The sequence below is a fragment of the Myotis myotis genome, unplaced genomic scaffold (assembly GCF_014108235.1).
Source record: "Myotis myotis isolate mMyoMyo1 unplaced genomic scaffold, mMyoMyo1.p scaffold_m19_p_15, whole genome shotgun sequence".
NCBI lineage: Eukaryota > Metazoa > Chordata > Mammalia > Chiroptera > Vespertilionidae > Myotis > Myotis myotis.
This window is the reverse complement of record NW_023416319.1, coordinates 27085668-27111081: the sequence shown is the minus strand read 5'-3', so window position 1 is coordinate 27111081 and position 25414 is coordinate 27085668. Positions and strand designations below refer to the sequence as shown.

Here is a 25414-nt window from a genome sequence, read left to right as displayed (position 1 = left end):
TAGTTTTGATCCTAGCCTCCATACCTTTCCCCAGCAGGTAAAGTGAAGGGAAGCATCAGTACAAAACCATGACCAATAAAAAAACAGCTGCTAGAGAAAATTCTATTTTTTTTTTATATATATTTTATTGATTTTTTACAGAGAGGAAGGGAGAGAGATAGAGAGAGAAACATCGATGAGAGAAACATCGATCAGCTGCCTCTTGCACATCTCCTACTGGGGATATGCCCGCAACCCAGGTACATGCCCTTGACCGGAATCGAACCTGGGACCTTTCAGTCCGCAGGCCGACGCTCTATCCACTGAGCCAAACCGGTTTCGGCAGAAAATTCTTTAAATCTTCATAGACTCATGTGAGAGAACAACCACCCGCAGCCCCGCCCGCTGTGGGGGTCCCACCGCCTCACTGGTAATGAAAACCCTGTATTCCTCCCAGAGGTGTGAACTCCACCTGCAATGTCTGCAGAAAGCGCCGCCCTGGCAGTAACAGTTTCAGCTGCTCATCCCCTTTGTCACCGAGAGGAAAATGATCAGTTATTGCCTGGGCCAGCGAGGGGAAATGAACTTGCAGGCTTGCGTGAAAACAACATAATGCTGTTTTTCCAGAACAGCTGATTAAGAACACGCTGTCCTGAGTGCAGTCAAGTGGAACGTTCCTTCCTGGTTCCCAGCTCTCAGAGGAGAAAAGAGCAGCTCGGCAGGCTCGGCCTCCAATAACAACACCAGGAAGGGGGTCGCCTGGCATCGCAGACACTGCTTCCCGGGTCTCTGACAGCCGGGGGACGAGGCCTCAGAGGCTCGGGAGGACAGGGTTGTCAAGATATGTTGGCCAGGTCACTGCATATACTAGCACTTCGCAGAGCAGGTGATAACGGTTGTACAGGTTTTTTAAAGAGAAAGAAAAGGCCAAGAAGGCTGAGTAACTTAGACCGACGCCACGCTGTTCTGTAGCTACACATCATTTCATGTCGCTGGGAACCCAGAGCAAGTTACATCGGCTTTGATTAGAGAGAAGATTCTGAATACGATGGCCTATACAAACAGCGACCACATTTCCTGTCTGAAAACTGGGACATCATCTGGCAAGTATAAACATACACCTGAAATCCACCGGGCAGAGTATCTGAAACCAAGGACAGGCTCACAAAAGCGAAGGTGCGTCATCACCTACCTACCCAAGCAAGGTTCCCAGGATCCGCCTCTGGAGATCCGATTCAGCAAATCTGGGTGGTGCCTGAGAATGCACATTCTCACAAGCACCCCGAGGACATTCATACGCTCGGGCAAGTCTGGGGAACGTTGGAGGGGACCAATTATATTCTCTAACACTTGGTTCTCTTTACGATACTCCTACCTCTAAATCCCATTTCATAATAGCATCAGTTAGCTCTTAAATGTTAACAATAATGAACATTTGTTTTCTTGTAACCCCTCAAGCAACAATTTGGGTAACACCCATTTACAGTCAGAAGTTAAGTAACTTGTGCAGGGTTACACAACTAGTAAGTGCGGGTGATTCAAACAGGAGTGTGACCGCACCACTATATTCGTAATTATCATGTATATATACAGCCTCCTGTTTCACAATCAGAGATCCGTTTTTTATAAGTGATAGCAATAGATTTATTCTCAGAAGTTAGTAAGTTGAGGAACACTCTGATTATTAGTCCTTTCAAATGACTGGCTATGCAGAGACCCAAGAAATCTAACAATATCTCTAACAAAAGGTTTGTATCCAGTGCTGCCCTCCCAGAAAGTAAAAGATGTCATCAAAAAGTCAACAGCCCCTCCCAGAAAAACAAGTATCTTAGAGGAATTAGAATGCGCTATACTTCAGCCCCCAAATCTGAACAATTTAACAGATGAACATCTTGGTTTTTAGACCGATTTATAAAGACAAAAAAATATGTGATATTTAAACATTTCATAGCTGCTCTCTTTCATCTTGTCTAACACTGAATTTAAAGAAAATAAGTGACCTTTTAAAATCACGTATGGAATCATATCATGGCCCATCCTTAAGTAGCTCAAAGCTTCCTACTGCTCTTTGGAATAAAACCTGGCCCCTCCGTGTCCAGGCCACCAGCCCTGGCCTACCTCTCTATCTAGATCACTCACCCCCGTCTGTCCCCAAACTCACTAGCCTCCAGGTGACGTTGGCCTTCTTTCACACTCTCTGATGGGCCCAGCTCCTTTCTGCCAGCAAGCCTTTGCTTGTGTTCCTTCTGCCTGAAGAAACTCCTTCGCCATCTGCCCTGACATGCTCTCCCTCTCCTCCTTCACACCTCAAGCTACTAGTACATGTCACCCCTGGGTGACTGTCCTGTCTCCCCATCACATGGGATCCTATATCACACACTCATCCACACTACTTCTCCAAGCTCTGTCAGCTATACTGAAATCATCACTTCTGTGAAGGAATGTCGGTCCTGCCCCAATAACCTAATCTCCATGACGGCAAGGACCACATTGGTGATACTCATTTTTGCATCTCCAGCGACTTAAAAATAGCAGAGTTCAATCAATATTTGAGAGGAGATGAAGCCTTCCTTTTCACGCTTCCCTGTCTACTCTCAAGAAAATATAGCTGTTTTTCCACTCCATTGTATATGCTTCACACAGTTCTAATAACAAAAGTAAGGAACTATGAAAAAGCTATGTTGAAACAGTGAAGTCCCAAATTGAGAAATTCCAAGTTGAGCCATTTAGACCCTGCTGTGGTCAGTTTCATTTCCTGCTATAGAATCCTCTTCAAAGGGCAGCCCAGAGAGCAGAGCTATCCTCGCTGAGACCCCAGAGGTCAGCCTCTAGGAGCTAAGTCACGTGATGTTAAGGAACAGAAAGCAGGGAGGAAAGAACGTCTTGCTGGTCCACACTTACCAGAATTTGTTCTTCTTATTAAAGCTAATGGGAGCCGCTCACTCTGTGCTGCAAGACCTTCACATACCACGTGCTAAGGGGGTCTATATGCTAAGGGGTTACCCCAAGAGCTGTACCCTTCCCAGGCAGGCGTCAGATACCTGCTAAGTGCTTTACTCACACATTACCTCACTTAATTGACGGAATCATTACATCTACACCGTGATCCAAGTGACTCGATCCCCATCTGATCAAAGAGGTGAAGGAGCAGTCACTTGCTTAAGCTCACAGAGCTGATAAGTCCTGTGACCCAGGAATCAGAAGCAGCTCTGCCAAGCATGTCAGGTAGGACCCAGTGCTCTAGTACCCAATGTACTGGTACCCAAAGTGCTGGTACTGAGTATGGATCACTCACCTGCTCTAGTCCAAGCTTCCTGGATTAAAGGCCCAGAAAGGGAAAATAACTGAGACAAGATCACACAGCCTGTTGGTATGATAGCTAGGTCCAACCAACAGGTCCATCCCTGTCATGCTGTCCTGACAGAGAGCCCCTCCCCTCACAGAAAGTTCCCAAAACCTTAAGAATAAATGCCCCAAGTAAACTTCTCCTAAGGAACACTGCAATATTATAAAAATCCTAAAGTACCCTCTAGAGTTGAGCGAAAGCAAAACAGAAGGACTTGATCACTCTCCTTTCCTGCAGCTGCCACTGAATTCACCTAAGTAGCTCCTTGTCTCTGCACTGAGCTCTTTTCTCAATAACAGAGCCCAGGAACATCGAGCCCTGGGCCCAGGCCAACCGGAGCCGAGCTAAATGGGCTGGAAGGCAGGCAGCTCGGCCACTCCTTTATCTAACGCTGCTCACTCTGAAGGTGGGAGCAATCATGCTGCTTTCTGTCCAAGAGCATGTGGGAAAAGGCCTGAGCATTTGGAAGCACCCCACACCCTGATTTTTATGATCCCTGAGATAAGTCCTATCTATCAGCTGCATGCTGCAATGGAATCCGACCACCTCTCACCTTTCCCAAATCAGCCAACAGTCTGCTATACACTACCCCTTACGGCCACCACTGGACCCGCCAGGTGATGTGTGCTTGGTGTTGGAGGCTTTCGGAGAAGGAGCCCTAAATGGCCTCATGCCACCCTCAGGAGTTTCAAACCCCAATTCACCAACACCCTGGAGTGGCAACCAGGAGAATTTCTGTTCTGACCGAGGCTCCCCTGGTTACAGTGAAGCCCAGCTCGGCCTGAGACAGGAGGGAGCCGCTCCTCTCACACAGCAGATCCCAGGAGGGACAACTCATAGAGAAGGAGGCTTCCCCCCACTCCCATCAGCCCCAGCCACTGGGCCAGAGCCGCTGGACCTCAGACTCCAGGCAATGCATGGGCTCCCTGCGGGTGCTGTGCCACAGCCATGCACTGCTAAAAGCATAGACACTCACTCTGTGAGATGTCTTTAAAGTAAAACTTCAAATGAGGATGCACATAAGAGTACCACCAACATTTAAAGAACTCAACAATCCAACAATATTAACAATTCGCCATTTTGCTGACCATGCTTAAGGGCTGAGAAGGAGAGGATTAATTTAAGGGGTTACTACTGTCCTTGAGGTAGGCAGCATGACGGAGTGGAATCCTAGAGCTGCCACCTGGGGCGTGTTTACTCAGGCTTCTACAGCTCACTCTGCTGGTCAATAAACTGGGGTTAACATCTCTCTTAGCATCACAGTGAAATACAAATGAGAAAAAGGAAGCCATCCTCTAACATAGTGACTGGCACATGCTACGCCATAAATTGATGCTCATTTCCATCATCAATGCTTTTAGAGAGCTTCCTTTCTTTAGTACCAAATGTTTCTTTTCTCTTCTCTTTATTAATTTCTCAAATTCTGCCAAAATGAACAACTTACATATGCTCTTATTCCAGAAATTCAGTATATTTTCCCTAAGGACATGTGTGAAAAAGACATATGTCCAATGATGGTGATTACAACATGTTTGTGACCTGCAACAAAAGTAATGCCTGCTAACTAGAATTCTATTACAAGCATTTAAAATGAAAGAGGTAGTTTAGTAAGTACCAATACAAGGAAAGAACTTTAAGATATAACTTTATATAGTATGACCAAATCCTATCTAATAAAGAGGTAATATGCAAATTGACCATCACTCCAACACACAAGATGGCCGCCCCCATGTGGCCACAAGATGACCTGCAGGGGAGGGTAGTTGGGGGGGCCAGCCCTGCAGGGGAGGGCAGTTGAAAAGGGGGGGGACCAGCCTGCAAGGCAGAGCAGTTAGGGGTGACCAGGCCTGCAGGGAAGGGCAGTTGGGGGCAACCAGGCCTGCAGGGGAGGGCAGTTAGGGGTGACCAGGCCAGCAGGGGAAGGCAGTTAGGGGCAATCAGACCAGCAGGGGAGCAGTTAGGCATCGATCAGGCTGGCAGGGGAATGGATAGGGAGTGATCAGGCTGGCAAGCAGAAGCGGTTTGGGGCAATCAGGCAGGCAGGCAGGCAGGCAGGCAGTTGGGTGCCAGCAGTCCTGGATTGTGAGAGGGATGCCAGATTGGAGAGGGTGCAGGCTGGGCTAAGGCGCGCACACACACACACACACACACACACACACACCGTGCACAAATTTCATGCACCGGGCCTCTAGTATGGATATAATATGGATTGAACAAAGAAGAAAAAAGAGGGTAAAAACTCATCAACATGAACAACAGTGTGATGATTGTGGGAGGGAGGGGCGCACGGGAAGGTGGAGGAGGGTACAAAGGTGATGGATGAAGACTTGACTTGAGGTGGTGAACACACAATATAGTGTACAGATGGTGTGTTGTAGAATTGTGCACCTGATACCTGTATAATTTTGTTAACCAGTGTCACACCAATAAACTCAATAAAAAGGAAAAAAGCTTTTAATTTTAAATATAAATTTAAAAATTATATATATGCAAGCTTTGGTGCACAAATAGTTTGCCAGTGGGGAAGAAAAAAAGGAATAAGGACGGGAGGATGTGATGGGCAAAATAATGGCCCCATGTCTACATACTAAGCCCCCAAATCTGAAAATATATTACCTTACATGGTAAAAGAGGTTTTGAATGTGTGATTAAATTAAAGGTATTGAAGATGTGCTACATACACACACACACACACACACACACACACACACACACAATGGAATATTACTCAGCAATAAAAAGAATAAAACCTTGCCATTGCAAAAATATGGATGGGTCTATAAGATATTATGCTAAGTGAAATAAATTAAGCAGAGAAAGACAAATACCATATAATTTCACTTATATGTGGAATGTAAAAAAATCAAAACTGTTAAACAAACAAACAAAACAGAAACACTCATAGAAACAGAGATCAAAGGGAGGGAGTTAGGGGATGGGCTAAAAGGGGAAGGGGAATATAGTCAATAATACTGTGAAAAGTTTACATGGGGAAAGATGGTTACTAGAATTAGTGGGGTGATCATATTATAAGATATAAAAATGTCGAATGACTATATTGTACACCTGAAATTAATATAACCAATATCAGACTGTATGCCAACTTAAACTTTAAAATATTTTTAAATTAACTAATTAAGGATATTGAGATGGGAAGAGTATCCTGGATTATCCAGATGGGCCCAATCTAATCACACAGATCCTTAAAATCAGAGACCCTTTCCTGGATTTGACTACAGAAAAAATCGTCAGAGAGAAGATGGAGGAAGAACCAAGAGTGAAGGAATACTGGCAGCCTCCGGAAGCCAGAAAAGGCCGAAAGCCCCGACTCACTGATTCTAATCCAGGGTGAAACATGTTGGGTTCTGATCTATAGAAGCATCAGATAAATTTGTGTTGTTTCACACTAATATTGTGGTAATTAATTGCAGCAGCAATAGAAACTACTACAGGGGAGGAAAGGGGGTAAATTACTTACAATTTTATATCTTATTTACTACATGCATATTGCTTTTATTTGAAGTCTTATTTAGTTGAGGAGAAAAGGAAGAAATTCTTTGCCCAGTTTCTAAGTCATGATTTCCTGACTACAAAAGCTTTCACATAGCACTCAACTCCCTGTGCCTGAAAAACCTAGGCTTTCTCTCTTCTGCAGAGAACAAAGTTCTACTTACACATGGAGGCTAACTCAAGTGTCATCTCCTAGGTAAGGGCTTCCTGCTGAGGGGTCTCCCCTGTAGCTGAATAGAAGGGAGCAGCACATAGCTTGGTCCACCTGCTTTATGGTGGACTACTTGAAAACAGGGCTTGAGGCTCATTTGCCTCTGCAAACCCAACACCTCATAATAGGCATGACATGTGGTTAATAATTACTAAGTGTTTGCTCAACTGAAATGACTACTGGATAGCATTAAATCCAAACCAATTTAATAAATCCCAGTTTTAAGTTAACGAGGAGATTTCTGTTGGGAAAAGACTGTTGTTAGTTATCTCATATGCATTATCCAGATATCTGTCTCATAAAAGTAGAAGTTATACCCTTCAACCCTACAAATCATAGCCAAGAGTTCAGAGTTTAAATCTTCTTTGAAAATCAAATTTTATAAAGAGTTTTGATTATCAAGAAACACTGCTTCAGAGCTCTAGAACTTTAAATTTCCAGTATGAATCTTCCCATGCCTGCTATAAGCATGTGTGAGCTACATTTAAATTAGACTACCTGCTGTAGTGCTGAAATTATCCCTCCCTCCTACCAAATCAATTGTGTTGCTAGGAAAATAGGACATTTTATAATCCATTAACGACAGTACAGTTGTTACAGCCGAGATTTAAAACTATCCAACAACTCAAGTCTTTTCTATGAATGGCTTATTTAATGACAAAGGAGCCAGGAGGGGATAGAGTGATATTTGATTAAATGTTCATATGCTAAAGACTATATCCACAAGCGAGAGCCAGAAGCTTTTGTTTTAATCTCCCAGCAACATTTTGTTTCACAAATGTTAGAGCACCCAGCTCAATGGTACTAGTTATTGCCATTGCTCAATTAGAGACCAAAGTACTGAAGAGGCTACAGTCACTCATGTCTGAATGAGACATCTTGTGTAACTAATGACCTCACAAATCCTTACCCAATCATAGGCTAGTGGCAGACACTGAATTCTTCATGGGTGTTTAAGCCAAAGCCCATTATTCTTTGTGTGTGTGTGTGTGTGTGTTGGTATTGTTTCCATGTTAAAGTCAGATTTTGGGGGTATAATTTACATGTGGCAACCCATTCTTTTTTTTTAAATATATTTTATTGATTTTTTATAGAGAGGAAGGGAGAGAGATAGAGAGTTAGAAACATCGATGAGAGAGAAACATCGATCAGCTGCCTCCTGCACATCTCCCACTGGGGATGTGCCAGCAACTAAGGGACATGCCCTTGACCGGAATCGAACCTGGGACCTTTCAGTCCGCAGGCCAACGCTCTATCCACTGAGCCAAACCGGTTTCAGCGCAACCCATTCATTTTAATATACAGTTCTATGAGTTTTGACCAAAACATACAGTCATGTAATCAACTCCACAATCAGGATAAAAACATTTTGTTCAATCCAAAATTCCTTATGCCATTGTAAGCCGATCCTCTCCCCAACCCCAGTCAACCACCAATCTGCTTCCTGACCCTACACTGTAGCCTTTGCCAGACTGTCACATAAATGGAACTATATACAGTAAGGTTGAGTCACACAGGACATCCTTTTTTGAGTTTGGCTTCTTTTACATGATATAATGCATTTATTTGGGACTCATCCAAATAGTTGTGTTTGCCCTTTACTATTGCTGAATATATTCCATTGATAGATATATTAGCTTATTTATCCATTCACTTGCTGAAGGACATTTGTGTTTTTCCCAGTTATAATTAAAGCTGTTATGATTAAAGCTGTTAGAAATATTAGCCTACAGGTTTTTGTGTGAACAGAGGTTTTCATATCTCTTGGGTAAATACCTAGTTGGAAAATTCCTGGCTTGTATAGTACGTATAATGTTTAACTTTGTAAGAAACTACCTATTTTCCAGAGTGGCTATACTAGTAATGCAAGAGAGTTCTAGTTGCTCTATATCTTTGCCAGGACTTGGTATTAACCATTTTTGTTTCATTTGCCTGTTTTTTAGCCATCTTTATACACACACACACACACACACACACACACACATACACACACACACACGGTTGTATCTCATTGTGTTTTGTGTTGTTTTTTTAACTATTTTGTTGTTGGTAATCCTCACCTGAGGATATTTTTTTCCATTGTTTTTCAGAGAGTGGAAGGGAGGGAGGGAGGGTCAGGGGCTAGAGAGAAAGACATCGATTGGTTGCCTCCTACATGTTCCCTGACCAGGGGCAGGGAGCAAACCCACAATCCAGTTATGTGCCCTTGACTGGGAATCGAACCCAAGACCCTTCAGTGCATGGGCTGATGTTCTAACACTAAGCCCACTGGCCAAGGCTTTTTCAACTTTTGATTTTGAAATAATTTGAGACTCACATAGAAGTTGTGAAAATAGTAGAGAGCTCCTGTGTATCCTTCCCCCAGGGTCCCCCTTTATCTTACATAACTACAAACAATTATCAAAACTTTACATTGTACAATTTCATTAGCGAAACTACAGACCTTGTTCAGATTTCACTGGTTTTTACATGTACTCTTGTCTTTTTGCCTCCAGTTCATAAGGGTCACCAGACACTGATACAATCATCTGGCTCCCAAAATACCCACTCAGTAGGACTCCCAAACACATACATTTCCCCCACTACCAGTGCTCAAGGCTCTAAAAGCATCTTCTTTGCTTCCTCTCCACCCTCCATCCCAAATCAAAACTCCCCTTCCCAGTCAGTTCAGTTGGGAAATGGACTTGGCTGGGAAAGACATAAAGGCTTCTCCCACTCAAGAGGTTGAAATAATTCAAGACCAGATGGAGGATGTTAAAATATCTCACAAGAACTCACTCACCCAAAAGGTATTACAGTAATTAACTTAAAGATAAGGATGGCACTAAAAAGACCTTAAACACATAGCCCTAAATTTATGAGATCAATATTAAACTTTACACAAACCTCAAAATTAAGCCACTTAAGCACGAACTATTTTTATTGCATTTATATACATTTTTCATTTAAGATATTTAGCACAAATATTCCCATCAGAAACTGGAACTGGATTATTCTTCAGTGAGAGAATGCTTCCAGAGAGCCACAGAACTATTTACAAAAGGGCCCAGAGGAAACGTCACACCCCTTGTATTTTTAAACCCATGAAAAATAACTGTGAATCAAAACTGAGTCTGAAATCTCATTTCAACTCTGACTGTTCTCCTACCCAAGGAAAGGAAACACATGTTAGGTTCAAAAGACCCAAACAAGAGATCAAAAAGCTGCCTATGAGCACTAAGCCAAAGATATTTTATATAATTTAACTACAAATGCAAAACTGCAATTCACTGCAACTATGCCTCTGCCTACAGGCCATTGTGTTCTGTCGTAAGTATTTCTAAATGAAGCAGTCAAAGCAAAATGCCCATTTTTCCAAGCTAAAATAAGAACAGGTTAAAAGAACATTTTAGTGATCACCGACTTACCGTGGGTATCAAACTTTGATACAGTAAGCATTTGAGATTGCTAATTGTACTAAAATACCAATTCTCCCTTTCTTCCTTAATAACAGAACTAGCACGCAGAATAAGAACTGCAATTCTCAGACTCTTTTGCAGTCGGGTGTGGCCATGTGGCTCTGTTCTAGCCCAGAAGTTCTCTAAGTGGGTCTGGGGGTTTCTGGGAATCCCTGACACCCTTTTAGGTAGAGTCCATCAAGCCAGAACAATTTTCATAATAATACTAAGATGGTGTTTGCCTTTTGATGTTCACTCTCTCGTGAGTATACAGGGGAGTTTTTCAGAGGCTACACGACACATGAGGCCACAACAACTAGAATGCAGAAGCGGATGAGACTCCACTAGTTTCCGCTAAGCCAGACAATAAAGAGATTTACAAAATGCACAGCAGCGGTAGACTTCTCACTAACAGCTGGGAAAGAGTTATCCCCCCAAAAGACATTTATGCTAAGTTCATTATTATTTTACCAGAGGCCCGATGCATGAAATTCGTGCAAAAGTAGGACTTCCTTCCCCTGGCTGCCAGCAACGGCTTCCCTCTGGCACCCGGGCCCCGGGCTTCCCTCGCAGCCCTGGCTTCATCCGGAAGGTCGTCCGGAAGGACATCTGGTCTAATTAGCATATTATTCTTTATTATTATAGATAGTAAATTAATATTTTTACATGTTTTTTTAAATCCTCACCCAAGGATATGCTTTTATGTATTTTAGAGGGAGAGGGAGAGGGAGAGGGAGAGGAAGAGGGAGAGGAAGAGGGAGAGGAAGAGGGAGAGGAAGAGGGAGAGAGAGAGGGAGAGGGAGAAAAACATCAATCTCGGCCTCCCGTTTGTGCCCTGGCTGGCAATTGAACCTGCAACCTAGGCATGCTCCCTGATCGGGAACTGAGCCCAAATTTGTGTGTGTATGTGTGTGTATGCATGCATATGCGTGTGTGTGCGCGCTCACATGGGATAACACTCCAACCAACTGAGCCACCCAGCCAGGGCAAAAGTAATGGTTTTTATATCTCTTACTTTTAATTTCTAACACAGAAAATATTTGCATGACTTTCCTACTCCTACAGACATGGTGGCTTAAAATAACATGAATCATCGTATAGTTCTGGAGGTCAGAAGACTGAAAATGGATCTTATAGGCTAATAGGAAGGTGTTGGCAGGACTGAGGTCCTCCTGGAGTGAGGGGAGAATATGCCCCTTGCCTTTTCCAGCTTCTATAGGCTGCCTGTTCTCCGTGTCTCGGGGTCTCCCTTCCATCAGTGGCATCACTTCAACCTCTGCTTCCATCCTTGAAATTCCCACTCTTACTCTAACGCCCCTGCGCCCTCTTATTAGGACCCGTGAATTACACTGAGCCCACCTGGTAACCCAGGATAACTCCGCATCCCGAGACCTTGGTTTAACCACGTGCAGTCCCTTTTGCCATGGAGAGTAACATTCACAAGTTTGGGGAGCTGGGGGGCCGTTTTTCTGCCTACCACAAAATGCTATATATAACCCACTTAAGCAAAGCTCTTTAGGGTCCACAATAATTTTTCAGAGAACCACTGCCCTACCATGTGAACAGATTAAGGTAGTTATTAGTTATCAGAAGGGGAAACTCAGAAAAGCTAAGTTATTAGCCAAAGTCACACAGGCTGTGAATAGAACTTCAACCTGAAGCCATGTCATCTGGCTGCTGGTGAACCTAATATGGCTCCATCAATGCTTTGCTGCCAAGCCCCAACCACCCTAACTGAGGCAACGGCAAAAAAAAACAAATTATTGTGGGCATTTTGCAGGCATCAAATAAAGGGTGCAAAACAAGCATGCAGAGGTAAATTGGGTAAACAGAAAGGAGGACAGGATGGAGAAGAAGGTGTTTAAAGCAGTATTACTTTTCAAAACCTTATTTAGAAATATACAAGTTCAAACCTCGTGTGAGAAAGAGTGAAAATGTTATGAATGGCCAAGTGTTCGAGTGCCACGTCAGAGATGAGCGACAGATCTCAGTCCAGAGAAGCACGAATAGGACCAAAGTCCATGAGATACGGGGAGCATGTGCAGCGAAGCACTTCCCTGAGGCACAGGATAGGGCCAGTGACCAAACTCTGATTCATGGGCACTCACTCGTGTTGACAATGACTGTCAAGTCCCAGTTTTTAACACCCCAACTGGGAAGTCCATCTGAAAGGCTGTCTGTATTCTTGGGCTGTCTCTGCATCGTTTAGATGTGACCAGAGTTCAAAATGAGCTAATGATCCAAATCATAACTTTCAAAGGGACACATATTTCTAGTAAAAGACGAGGAATGGGAGGCTCACATGGCCAGGCATTGCTCTACCACATGACCGGCCAGCCCAGGCAAAGCGAACTGGGAGCAATGGCCATTCAATTCCCTTCCCTGCACCCAAGCAGGGACCACTCGCAAGTGATGGCTCCCCAGCCCAGAGGCTGGGAAGGGACTCTTCTGGAAGCTCTGGCCTTCCCTGGTGAGCTGTTCGAGGCCTACTTAACTCTGGGGTGAAGCTTCCGACTGCTCAGCTAACCAAACGAAAAAGCAGCAGTAGTGCCTGAACTAACAGCCAGCCCTAACGCAGGTGATGAGGAGTTAGTAACTTCTGTTAGGATTTGCTTCCCCAGGGAGAAAAAGGCACAGAGTTCCGTGATATTGACATCTTCCAAATGAAAGTGCGGGGTCAATGACATGAGTCCCTCAGAGAATCTCTAGCCACAGAGCTCAGCATTTCCTAGGGACATTTCAGTGCCTGCCTTTTCTGTGATTACACTAGTATTACAGAGTGCTACCTGTGGCCTACAGAGCGGAAAGGCTTTGCAGATTGGAAACATCCCTGCCATACCACTTTCTCACAAAATCCTAATCCACACACACACCGGCTGTCAGAGCTGTGAGCCTCTGCAAAGGCATGGCATGCTCATGTCCTGCAGAATGCGTGAACGATGAAATCAGGCAGCTCGCCTTACATCCATTTTGAAATAACGAATTTTTCATGTGCCAAAGTCGATCTAACACTTTATAGACCAAAAGCATTATGCTGCTTTCTACACCTCCTAAGGGGATGCAGAATGTAAGGACGTGGAGTGACAGATGATGCCGTTAATTCACAACAGCAAACGGCAATTTTCTGCACTCCGTGTGAGAAGGAAAAGCATCTGCGGGCATAGATCCACAACGGAACCTTTATGTGCAGTATTCTGGATAGGAATATAGATGACACTTTAAAAGAAAATAGATTGGGAGGCATAAGTAAAGGGGTGCAGAGTAGGAACTCTGTCCTTACGAGTTATCCCAAAAGTAGTGATTCCAATTTCCAAGGAAGTACATATTCAATAGATTAACTAGGAAAAAAAAAGAAAGAAAAAATAGGCAAAAGTGCAAGGATATAATATGAGATATGAGTACAGATGTGGTTAAGCTAGCTTTCAAAGAAATCACTACTTTAATATTTTCCCATCTGTAGGTAAAATAATTTTTCAAGTAAAACTTAAAAGGTTTAAGAAAATTTATAAAGAACATGTACCGAAAAAAAACCTGATTTTAAAATATCACTTGGGCACTGCCAATTTAGGAACTGTGGTGGACAAGATATCTGTAGGGCCTTTCTGCTATACTATAATTCTGAATAAATTATTTTTAAAAAGTACTTCTCAATGCGTTGGTGAGGCTCCAGGTAAAGAAACAACCCCCAGGAGGAGGCGGCAGGAACAGAGCACTGAAACCTGAGCGCAGAAGAAAGCAGGAGTTGCCCCGGAGGCGACTCTGAGGGCCAGCAATGGGACAGGCATCTAGCCTTCAGCTTTCAGCCACGTGGGGAAAGCCCAACCTGAAAGCAGGATTCCCAAAGGGAACGAAAGTGGTCCTGGGTTGATCCCAAGAAAGGTTTTTATTGTTAAGACCGAGGCCCTCCTATTATTGAGTGAGATCATGCCGGCGGAAAGCAAAAAATCATAAACACATAAAGTTAAACAGTTACAACTCTAAACAATTGCTGTCTAACTGTACGGTGAAACATACAACAGAACTGAAACACTGAGAAGAACACGTACACACAGAAGACAGTCCTCATTAGGTGTCCTATGAATTTTATGTTATTCTGGACGAGGATTAAAATACCTTAACTACTGATTGACTTCAAAACTGTTAAGTGTACACTTTCAGGGCAATCATTAGAAGAACAAGAAATAGAATGCAGCCGAAACCGGTTTGGCTCAGTGGATGGAGCGTCAGCCTGCGGACTGAAAGGTCCCAGGTTCGATTCCGGTCAAGGGCATGTACCTGGGTTGCAGGCACATCCCCAGTGGGGGATGTGCAGGAAGCAGCTGATCGATGTTTCTCTCTCATCGATGTTTCTGACTCTCTATCTCTCTCCCTTCCTCTCTGTAAAAAATCAATAAAATATAAAAAAAAAAATTGTTTAAAAAAAAGAAATAGAATGCATACTTTCCAAACCAGCAGACCAAAAAGAAAAAAAAAATTGAATGAGAACACAAATCAACAAAAACTTCAATCCAAATGAAAAAATTAACAATAAAAAAAACACACAGGGTTAAAAGAGAGGTTAGACTTTGTTTTCAAAACAAATAAAACAAACAACACTTCACTAGCCATATAAGACTGAAAAATTTCTCTACTTTAAAGTCATTAAGTCTGTTTTCCAAAGATACTAAAAAGAAAGATGCTCAATGACAGTATTAATCAGGAAAATGCAAATTAAGGCCACAATAATATGCTATTTTATATCCACTAGACTGGCAAAAGAATATCAAAAGTTGGAAGGAAGTGGCGCAACAGATAAAGTGTAATAGCTTTTCACAACAGAACTTTATTTAACATTAAAATTTAATTTACTACCATTGCATGCAACAGGTGAATTTTAACAACATAACTGAGTGAAAAATGCTAGTTGCAGAATACTTCACATAATCACTATTATCAAGCTTAAAAATGGACAAAAAGCATCAATATATTGTTTGGATATAAACATAGTAATCATGTGCCAGAATGGAAACTAACTACCAACACTCAGAATCCTGGCTAGTTCAGCCGAGTTTTGCTTTGGGCACAGGACTTTCTCAATGAAGGAAGCCGTTTACTGGCCTATGTTCAGAGCAAGCTCTTCATCTCATCTCAGACTGACGCTGGCAGCGCCGGCTAAGACTATCAACTCCACAGGAAAGGGCAGACCTGGAAACTGTCATCTTCCAGGATAAAGGGTAACTCCAGGTTAAAGGAAAAGGCCTGGCCCCAAATGCCTCTCCCAGGTCTCCTAGAACCTTCCCTGATCATTTCTTCTATAAAATTAAATTATTAGTAATAGTTTTGGTTAAAGATGAAAAATCGCTTACACTAAGGCAGAGATTTTCTTTAATTCAAGCAGCCTTTCTCCTTTTAAATGTCAAGTTTAAATGTTAAACTTTTAAAGGTGGTCTATGTGGCTTCAGATCCAGCAGCACCTTTTCAGTCATTTCTGTGACTGGGGCAGACATTATTTCCTCTGCCCTTTGTTTTATGAATTTCTATCTCCCTGGCCCATGTTGTCTTCCTCCTCCTATGAGGAAGCTAGCTTCTTCAGCCCTTTCTCCTCCCAAACCTTGGCTGATTTTGACCTGGGCATCTCAAAGACTTGGAAGATCCCTCCATCCATCAGAGCCTCACACACAATCTCAGAGCAAAGCAGGAGCTATTTGAGGCACTTCAGATCCGTGAGATGTCTGGGAATGGGCAGAACAATGAATTTGACTTACTTACATGCATGCTGGCTTTCATACACCATCTGCTATGCTCCCACTTCACTATTCTTGAAATTCAGAGAATCCCCAACTCCTGCAGTCACGGAAGCTTTGCCTGGAACAAGAAAGACAAGAAATAAGAAAGAGGGCAACTGGAAGGAACCAAAGTGTCTACTGGGGAAAGTCTCTCTTCTAGAATTAATCTTGACATTTACAAGAAAAAAGAGCCCCTGGAGTTAAAAAAAAATCTCTACCTCAGTCTAAGCCATTGTTAATCTTTAGCCACAACTATTAGTAGTAATTTAATGTTCGTACAGGAAACCATTATTATTTACAAAGAGCACTCACATGCATTTTCTCATTGAGCCATAGATCTTGAAAATAGGCAAGTATTATTTAAAAATACTGCAGTTGGCCTGGCCGGTGTGACTCCAGTGGGTGAGCATTGACCTATGAACCAGGGGGTCATAACACAGTTCAATTCCAGATCAGGGCACATGCCCAGTTTGTGGGCTTGATCCCTAGTAGGGTTCAGTCAATCAATGATTCTCTCTCATCATTGTTTTTTCTATCTCTCTCTCCCTCCCCCTTCCTCTCTCTGAAAGCAATAAAAAAACCCACATTTTTTCATCATTAAAAATAAATAAATAAAAATGCAGCAGCTGAACTTCCCAAAGTTACAGAACTTTCCCATGACCATTCAGCCGGCAAGTATCAAAGGAGGGATTAGAACCACCTCTATGACTCCTCATTCTAAATTCTTCTATGGCATGAAATGAGATAATGGTTTCAACTTGGAAAGCAAGCTTGTTATTTCTTCTTGCAGTACATTTACTTTCTTAGCCAATAGATATAGAAATGGCTTTGCCTGCTGAATGACACAGATGTTGTGTGATAGGATTAAATGTTCATTTACCAGAGACAACCAAAAGGTAGAAAATCCACACATAGATAGTTAAGAAATGCATGTATCTTTTTCACATACTCACCTTTTCTCGTTAAGCCATTGTTATATTGCTGGGTGTTTTCTTAACTTGGAAATAACTTCAAACTTGTAGAATAATACTAGTTCAAAGAACTAGTTCAAAGAATTATTAAGTATAACCTTTATACTTAATAATTCACTCTTTGTCTACAGACACATCACTCAACATTTTCTTTCTGAGCCACGTGGAGATAATCATCAGGGCTTTTTTACATCTAAATACTTGTGAATTTATTTCTTATAAATAGCAGAATACTTAAATAGCCATAATGTTATCTATGTTAGATTTAAAATTGATATAATACTTTCATCTACCACCATTTTCAATTAACCAAACGCACACTGGAGCATCTTTTCCTCCAACTGAGGATCCAGCTCAGGGTCAGGTCTGGTACTAATTACCATTAATCTGAAGCACACAGCTTTCCTTTGTCTTTTTTTACACTGACACTTTAGAAAAATACAGCCCTCCCCCTTATTTATATGAATAAAACATTTCCTTTTGACTTGTCTGACATTTCCTCATGACTCGATTCAGGTCATGCATTATCAGCCAAAACTACGGAGGCAATGGTTTCCTCTCCAGGTATATCTGAAAGCATATACAGTCCAGGACCCTTCTTGGCGAGGTTAATTTTGATCACCCCGCCAAGGTTTTGTTTAATTTCTTCAATGGAAAATTGCTAAGTTTTCCCTTGCAACTAATAAGTTATCTGTGGGGAGATACTTTAAGACCATGAAAATACCTGTCCCCTGGCAAAATTTCCCCCTAGATTGAGCATTCATTGGTGATCCTTGCCTGATCTAAACTGGATTGCAATGGCCACAACATGCTGATTGCTCCAATGCCAGCATTCCCTCCACATTGTCAGTCATTACTCAGCGTTGTACATTATTAGTCTATTTATCTACTTATGATCAATATAGAGGCGTGAAGTCCTACTTTTTCGATAGTTTATAATTTATCACTGACTTAATTATTCTGGTGCTCAAACTGTCTCAGATTTAGCCAGTGGGAGCCTATTTATCTTTGTGACACGCCCCATCATTTTTTTCTTACTTTTATATCCTTACTTGCTGACATTACCAAAAAACAAGTTCTGGGGTCATCTTGTACCTATCCCATCTCTTCTCTAGATGAAGTCATTTCTCCAAAAAGTCCCAATGCTATTAGAGACCAAGATCTAACATAACACAGTTTTAAAGGCATTGTCTGTTTGTACTGACTGCTTTTCATTTTAAATATGAGTCACATTTTTCTGCTTTTTGTAGGCTTCTTTCCCATTATAAAGTAGACAATAAGAAGGTATTCTGTTTGATTCCAATGGCAATTAAATTACTGGCAGATCCTCTTAATCCTGTCAGGCTTGGTTTTATACCTGGTTAAGACACTATGTCTATTTCAGCTATGTCAGTGATTCTAGCATATGGCCCTACTCTAAGGTATGGCCCTTACTCCTAAGATGTGGTCTTTCTGGTGTCTCAGTAGAATGGCTAAGGTGCTCAGTGTGGTCTCTCCACCTCAATAGGCCAGAACTCCCCATCTGTCTCAGTACTACATGACCTCTGGTAGGGCCATTCTCTTCCAAACCTGGTAGCAGCTGCTCTCTGCTGGTCTCACCTAATATATGTACACAGTCCAGCTTCTGTGCTCCCCAGGGCCCTGCCATACAGATCCCAGCCTCTTGGGTAGCCCTGGACTCCATGAGCCCACCATGCTCCTAGGGCTCCCCTCCCAGGACAAAGGCTCCAGCAGAACAGCAGGCAGATGAGGGCTCACCTCACTGATTCTCTTCTCTCAAGGATCATAGTCCTGGCTGCCCCATATGGTGTCCAGTTTTCTAGTTCCCACAGGAGGGCAAGTCCAGCACCAGATTCCCCGCCTCCTCTCTGCCTTCAACATTAGTGATGCTTGAGGACTGTGGGGCTGCTCTACTGGAGGGGTTAAGAATCAAACACTGTGAGCATATTGTAAATGCTCTTTATTTAAACATTTCAAAGCACTCTCTATCTGTGTCTTAGAAAAGTATGTGTTTACTTTTATTGCAGCGCTGTGGCAAGAGAAACACTCTCTAGCCACCAGGCAATTCCAAACAAATGACAAGAAAATGTCTCTATTCCTTCCACAAAGCTGATACTCACTTCGGATAGCCAGCTGTCTATCACCCCAACATACATTTACATTTACTTCTATTACTCTTCTTCCAAATGGCATAACAAAACACAATAGTCTATCCAAAGACATGAAAGTTAGTTGCTAGTCTTCATTTTTCTTGTTTATGTGCATGTACTTAGGGGTGCGGAGAAGATTCCTTTTCATATAAATCATTTCCTGATGTATTTCCATTTCTACTTCTAACCACAGTGAGAAAATAATTAGAAAAAAAATAGTCAAAAAGATAACTGGCAATCCCAGACACAAAGTTAATCAAGAAGAAATTGGCTAACAAGAACACACTGTAAGAAAAGATAATTTTGCAATTACAGGAAAATGGAGAATAGTGGTTCTTACCCTGCACAAGCCAGCAGACTTGCGCCCCTAGTGCGCACACACAAGCAGCGTCCCAAACAGTGTGCCAGGCAGAAATGTGGGGCGACCACCTTCTACTTCCTGAGCAGATTTTCTCCATAACAGAAATGGCCCAAGCTGGTTTGGCTCAGTGGATAGAGTGTCAGCCTGCAGACTGAAGAGCCCCCAGTTTGATTCCAGTCAAGGGACATCCCCAGGTTGTGTGCTCCATCCCCAGTAGGGGGTGTGCAGGAGGCAGCCGATCAATGATTCTCTCTCATCATTGATGTTTCTCGCTCCCCCTCCCTTCCTCTCTGAAATCAATAAAACTATATGTTTTTAAAAAATTCACATTGCAGCCACCTCATCCATTTTCTCAAAGGGAATCAAAGCATGGCAAGTTATACCTTTCTTTGGTTTTACTTCAAGTCCCCTAGAACTTAAAGGCGAGCAGCTGATGCAAACAGTGTCTATGTTTGTCCCTTGGCCCTCCTCACTGTCCCTATCCTAAAGGGTCTCTTGGATCGTCTTCCCACAGGACTCAGTGTCTCCATGTGGATGCTGTTGAACTCTGATTCCCCATGTCAGACCAACTGTACAAGTTCCTCCGTGGTTCCTCATTTCCCAGGAATACAATCAGAGCCTCTTGGCTTGAAAAACAAGCCCTCCACATCTGCTCCCTGCTGACCTCTCTACTTCATCTCCCAGCAGTTTCTGCCCCATCACTAGTAAAAATCCTTGTAGACATTTGCCTTCAGGGAACACCCTTTCTGCCCTTTCTTCTCTTGACTAACTCAATGAGGCTTGACACCCTCTGGGGAGTAGTTCATGATCACCACTCAAAGCTGGGTTAATGTCCAGCCTTCGTATTCTCACAGTACCTACGCTCACCTTTATAATAATCACTTGTTGATTATTCTAAGTGTACTTAACATGTATTATCTCAGTGACTGCAAATACAAACTCTGTACAGTAGGTGCTGTTTTCAGCCCATTCTACAGATGACAAATGGGCAGAGAGGCTCAGCAGTTGCCCAGTGTCACAGAGCTGGGGAGTGGAAGATCAAAGCGCTTACAGCCCTTCCATAAATAGCACCAAACACATTTAATGGAAAAATTATAATATAACTAGTGTTTCCAGGTAAAGGCCCAGAGCAAAAACAAGTGGTGACCTCATGGCAACACTAAAAGGGTAAAAAAAAAAAAAGTAAGATGTGAAAGATTCATCAGAATTCTTCAGAAGGGAATATAAAAACAAAGATGCACATCCTATATAATAAAAGGCCAGGGACCATAAGCGTAACGATCGGAACGACCATTTGATCAGTTACCATGAGGTGCATTGACCACCTCTCAGTCCCTCCCCTCCGGCCTGCGAGCAGTGGCTCACAGCAGCGGGCAGGGCAGCTCATGGCGGGCGGGCGGATGGGGCAGCAGGTGGGGCGGAGAGTGGCAGCAGCAGTGGCGAGCTATGCATGCACGATTTTGTGCACTGGACCTCTAGTCCATTATAAGGGATAAAAATAGCTGTTATGCACTGAGAGCCTACTCTGTTCTTAGCCCTGTAACAAGCACTTCACAGATGTTATTCAATCTTCAAAACCACTCGGAGTTTCATCAAATGATCCCAGTTTTACAGATGAGGATTCTGAGACTCGGGGTTAAGTGATGGGCTCCATGTGGCATTACAATAAGCAGCAGAGATTGTTGCTTAAAAAGGAAAGACTCACCAGTGAGGCCGGCAGGGCCCTAATCTCAGGGTCGCACAGCCACTCCACAAGCATGGCCTTGGCACAGCCAGAATTTCATTGAGCAACGTTCAATAAAATCCATCTCTCACCCCCAAGATGTGCTTTAAAGAACCCCCAGTCACTGAAAGGTCCCAATATGTCCACCCATCAAAGTGACCTGCTAGTACAAATCTCCTATCATCCGGTTTAATCATAATGTCCCTCAGGAACACTGTCAGAGAGGAGTAATCTACAAATCACTATAGTTATTCAAAAGTGACTCAATTTCCACAAAAAAATTGGGTTCTAGAGCTGGTACACTGGTGAAAATGAAGTAACATCAATGTGTTATGAAGAAACAAAATATGTGTTTGGGGCGAGAGTAGATAGAGAAGGAAAATGTAAATCAAAATATCCTTTTCTAATTTTGCTTGCAGCAGAGTGTTCTTATCCCAAATAGCAAATCTTTGACTCTTGTATGTTCTGATTTATGGTTTTCTATGTGTCACCAAGAGACATGGAAACAAAACGTTTTCTATGTGCCCTCAAGAGAAGAAGACAGCAAGAACGTTCACTGTGCAACTCCTAAGACTTGAGTCTGCTTCTGATACTTCAGAAAATAAACTCCATCCCTGAGGCAAGAGTCCAAGCTTTTGGTCACTACTGTATCCTCAGCACAATATACAGCCAGGTGTACTGAAGGCCTTTAATAAACAAAGGTGGGTGCTCACACCCAGCACTTTACAGAAATATAGAGGAGAAAAGGTATAAACACCTGCCTGAGGAAGGATTTCTTACCCCGTTCCAGTAGGCCTCAGCACCAAATTGCTCTTTGGAACCTACTAGCTATAGAAATGTGAGATTACAGAACTTTTTTTTGAATGAACACATAATATGCTTTGGGGGCGAAAATGCCTCCCAAACCCTTTTCACTATTCAAAATATTTGCCAATATTTGAAATACTGGACTAATATATGCCTGCTAATCTGCTATTTCAGAAATATAAATCATATATTCAAAAAACTCACTGCTAGCATTGTGCTAGACGAGGCTGACAAAAAGAAGACCAAGGCTGGGCCAACTATAGTTTCATTGAGACACAGAACATCAACAAATCATTACAGTGCCATACAATGAGAACGTTCAGCAAAGGAGAACCAAGCGCATGAGGGTGCAGAGGAGGGAATAACTAACCCTGCTGCACATTTCAATCCCACACTGAGAGAAAGAGCCTTTGTGTCCCCAGTAGCCTTTGCAGTTTCCTTGTCTAATTCTCATTATTTCCTTCAAAGCAAAAAAGCAGCATAGGCCATCTACATAATAAATACTTAGTCACCATGCTCCTCAATTATCATCCCATCCCCATGAAAACCTGCACATTGCTTTAATGTATGCTAGTTAGATAAGAAGATCTTAATGATCAACCACACTGAAATTAATATTGGCTGCTTAAACTCACACACAACTTAGGTGTTTAAGCTGTATCAAAAGTTTTTGGCCCTAGTATTTCCTCCAAAATCCCTGGCCTTCCTATAGCTGATTAAAATTATATTTAATATTCTGTCCAAAATCTTAAAGATACAAGCTAAGTTAATGGTTTATCTAAAATCATAATACAATACCTAGCAGTTCATTTTAATAAATTATTTAAGTGCTATTCATCTCCAAGAGAGATTTAAGACAACATACAATGTAAGACACATGCACTTGGAAGGAACAGTCACAAATATAAATCATGAAATAGAAAAGGAAGCTGATTTTCCAATCACCAGATAACACTCTTGGTGTGCTTGAACATGAAAATGATTTCTAAAGTTCTGATGGCAAAAGCAAAATGGGAAATGGGGCAGGGCATAAAATTCTGATCAAAGAAATAATATAAAGGGTTTCCCCTTGAGGTAATGAGAAACCGTACAGCCTGGAGATGGTGTGGAATTCACAATCAAAGACAGAAATGGTAAAGAAGTTGCTACATACATCAGACTATTGCCTCAAAGAACAGATATTTTTTAAGATATCAGCATTGGACATTTTGAAGGAACTACAACCAAAGTTATCCCAAAAGTACCCAGTAAAAAACCAAAATGGCCCATTGCCATGATGCATTAAAGGTGACTTTGTGATTCCTATAGAACTTCCTTTTGGAGACAAAGATACAAAATACAAGGTGACACTGTTGGAAGGCAACCACGACAGGACATGACAAATTAGAACAAGAAACCAACATAGAAGTTCTATCAAATCCATTTTAGTTCACTAATGAGCCAGAGAAATGGGTGTAATTGCTGCCATGAGAGATGGTTTTGGTTTCATCAAGTATGTGGATCATGATGCTCGTATGTTCTTCCACTAGAGTAAAATTCTGGTTGGGAACCAGTTCCATGTTGCAGAGGAAGGAGAGTTTACTATGGTTTCTGATAGGCTCTCTGCCCAAGGAAATCATGCATGAGGATTAAAAAACTTCCTTGGGGCATGATCTCATTCCATTCCCAATCAGATCGTTTTCTGGGCACATAAAGAAAGAAGCCGCTTTCCTAATGCTAAAACCACTAGCCCAAATAAAGGCAAAGACAAGGAGGCTGAGGATGGTATTATTGCTTATGATGATTGTGGGGTGAAATTGACTATTGCTTTTCAAGCCAAGGATGTGGACAGATCTACTTCTCAAACAGGGGTAAGACTGACTTTAGTATTTGTGGCCAACAGAGGCCTGGACAGCAGATAAACCTATGTGTGACTTTTAGGTCATAATTCTAACTCTAAGAGGCTCTTGAGTTATGTGGCAACTCTGAAGGATAATTCTGGATTTACTGAAACAGCCAGTCATGATAAGGAAATCTTTTTCCATTACAGTGAGTTCTCTGGTGATGCCAATAGCCTAGAACTGGGGGACATGGTCAAGTACAGCTTGTCCAAAGGCAAAGGCAACAAAATCAGTGCAGAAAAGTCAGCAAAACACACATGATATGAGGGACTAACAGCTCCTTTGAACTACCAGGGATATTTGGGTTTAAAAATGATCAAATATTGAAATATTTGGATAAAAGGTTGACAAAGCACCTTTAAATACATCATATCACGTTTCTACGTAATTAACTACTTGCTTTAATTACAGAAATAATTCTATATGTTTACATTAAACATTATAAGTGTTAAAGCCCTAAGAAAGAATTACAGGTACTTCAAATTCTTCCACTTAAAGAAAAAAAAAAAAGATAATCGAAGGGAACATTCTGATTAATGCCTTTCCCGGTTTTCCCCCCGTATTACAGTTTCTTTGCGTAGTATGTTAACCTTATAAATTCTATTATTGCCTATTTTTCATATGCATTTGTCCTATGTCAATATTTTTCATCAACATCTTTGTCATGGTTACACAATATTCTATTATACAGATGAATTCTAGTGGATCTATCCATCGCTCTTTGGAGGACCTATCTGGGTTGCTTCCAATATTTAGTTTCAAACAATGCTCACTAAGCATCCTCAAAGTTAAATCTCTGAACACATTTAGCTTATCACTTACTTAGAAATTACTCCCAGAAATAGGCTCACTGAGTCACAGGATCAACACATTGTTCTCATGTAGTCACAGGAGGCCTTGTAGGCAAAACAGCCCTCTGAATCATTTCAGTCTGCACTTCTCTCAACCTCCTGTGGCTGAATTTCCCCAGTCTGTTTCTATTGTCTTTACTGTTAGTCTAATTATAATCTGGTATTCAAGATATTCAAATTCTATAGTCTATTGAACATCCTTAGTTCAATAAGCTATCTGGCTTAGCATAGCCTCTGAGTCCTTTAAAACAAGATCTGAAATCATCTGGTTTGTTCGTCCTTCTGTGTTTTTAAATTTTTATCCATCTGTCATTTCTCTACTATCTCTAACTGAATGGCTGAGGCAAATCACCAAATAACCCAGGACCCTGCATTGACCTTACCTAATTCTTAGTTCAAACCTTCTTTTCTCCCCACAGTAAC

General features: G+C 42.0%; 1 protein-coding gene and 1 pseudogene across 11 annotated transcripts in view; one reads left to right on the top strand and one right to left on the bottom strand.

The window, feature by feature from the left end:
- Positions 1–25414, bottom strand: part of SGMS1 (sphingomyelin synthase 1) — a 262876-nt gene that overhangs the window by 146074 nt on the left and 91388 nt on the right. For 7 of the 11 annotated variants that reach the window (XM_036336722.1, XM_036336725.1, XM_036336721.1 and 4 more), the window contains one exon: positions 16232–16327. The gene's annotated coding sequence lies outside the window, so the exon portion shown is untranslated. Of the gene's footprint in view, positions 1–16227; positions 16328–25414 lie in introns of all 11 variants that reach the window. The other 4 variants (XM_036336729.1, XM_036336724.1, XM_036336734.1 and 1 more) reach the window with 1 other exon arrangement.
- Positions 1028–24401, top strand: LOC118670314 (annotated as a pseudogene).